Raw genomic sequence first — 241 nt, forward strand, 5'->3', positions numbered from 1 at the left:
GTTTCGTACCTCGCGTCTTCACCTCAGTCTCCATGCCGTCGTTTGCGAGATTTACGTATCCATAAACAAGATATAGTTTAACATTATGCTGATATCTATCACTAAATTCTCGACAGCCGCAACTTACAAAACCTTCTGGTCAACCAATAATCTATATTTTTTAAAGAGGCAATACCTATATATTCTCACACATCATGCGTCTGGGATATATATATACGAGTAGTGTGTTTAGAGTTTTTAC

Source organism: Penaeus monodon, chromosome 30 (genome assembly GCF_015228065.2).
Source record: "Penaeus monodon isolate SGIC_2016 chromosome 30, NSTDA_Pmon_1, whole genome shotgun sequence".
NCBI classification, from domain to species: Eukaryota; Metazoa; Arthropoda; class Malacostraca; order Decapoda; family Penaeidae; genus Penaeus; species Penaeus monodon.